Source organism: Hippoglossus stenolepis, chromosome 11 (assembly GCF_022539355.2).
Source record: "Hippoglossus stenolepis isolate QCI-W04-F060 chromosome 11, HSTE1.2, whole genome shotgun sequence".
Classification (NCBI taxonomy): domain Eukaryota; kingdom Metazoa; phylum Chordata; class Actinopteri; order Pleuronectiformes; family Pleuronectidae; genus Hippoglossus; species Hippoglossus stenolepis.
The window spans coordinates 25,354,581-25,356,233 of NC_061493.1; positions in this window are offsets into that span (position 1 = coordinate 25,354,581).

The window sequence follows — 1,653 nt, forward strand, 5'->3', positions numbered from 1 at the left end:
AGTCTTTGATGCATTAACAGCTTGAAACCCACAGAACATGTGTTTTTTACAGGGAAGAGGTTTCTACTCACACATTTAAAAACAATTTATATACAATTATAATCCAGATGCTCCCGAAAGGTTTTGCTTTACTTTTGTTTGAGGCCCAAAGACATAAAATCACGTGTAATCTCTCTATTCTAGTCAACATCCAAACGTGTGTGGTTCTTTTCCTCAGACTGCAGTGTAGGAAGTGTGGCTCTGCCTCTACCTCTTGTTGTTGACACAACTGACAGGATCTGTCCCAATGCCCACACTTGCAGTGTTAGTGAGTAATCGAGTGCCTACTTGTATGACGTGTTTCTGTTGAAGACCACACACTGACATCACATCACGCAAATACTCTGCAACTTGTCTCTTTGGAATATTTTTTCATCAGTTTGTGTTCATTTTGTGTGTCTACGGGTTCGGTTGTTTCTCTTTGTCATTGTTTGTGTCTCTTGTAGCCGTTCTTTGTAATTTTAAGTGTTATGCTACTGGCCGTCAGTTTTTCCTTCAGCAGATCAAAAGAAGCTATCAGGCTCATGCCTTTCTATCACGACAGATACTAACACTCTGCACATATGATACCCAACGCTAAATGCCACAATATACTAAATACCAATATGCAATCATTGCATGTAAGATGTATGAAGTAATCCATCCATGTATAATGTTTTGCAAGTGAAGGGGCAGAGGGAACCAGTTTCTCAGAAATGTTATCATTTAGTAAGACAGGTGAAGTAAGACAGATTGCTACATCTATTTTTGAATTACAATCAAATTTCTGGTTAACTGATCTTAAACCATCGTCTGTGTGTGAGTTTTTTATTCAACAATTTAACTTGATATTAACTTAACTGGGAGCTGCTCAGTTCAAAACTGGAAACCCTCCACAGATGATATGTATTCTTTAATTTTACCTATTTTAATATAGGGACGATTAAAATACATAGAGAATTGCACAGCAATTATCTGATGCATTGAATCACTGAATTTGTGGCATCTATTCATTTCCAATGTTCATCCCTGGAAGGAGATCTGTTTAATATTTATAATTACATTTGCATTTAAACCATTTACACAAAAGGTTTTTAAATCAATTACTGGATATAATTAATCACTCATTAAATTTGCTGCTGAATGTCATCACTTCTAAGTTAAGTTGCATTTCCGTGCTTTTAGACATTTTTATTTTAAATTTTTTTTTGCGTAATATGATTGTAAAATTTCAACTTAATGAATAGTGAAATCTTGCTGATGACATAATGTTGTGTTATTCCGTTGCTGGTTCCTCTTTGTTCACATGGAAGTCGTTGTTGGGCAGTGACTATAAAGAGTGTGTGTGATTCCCAGCTGCATCAGACGCTTCAGTTTATCAGTCATGGACAAAAAGTTACTGCTGGCCATGTTGTGTCTGCAGGTTTTCCTGCTCATCACCACCTTCACTTCCTCTGATGCAGCCACTCTGGAGACAGATGATCTCAGACAGCCTCCTCATGAGGTAAGATGATGGACGAGGAGCTTCTCTAGTTTTGTAAGAAGGTCCATGATTCATATGGCGTTTTCTCATCAGACTGTTAGAGTGCAGAGAGAGAGAGAGAGAGAGAGAGAGAGAGAGAGAGAGAGAGAGAG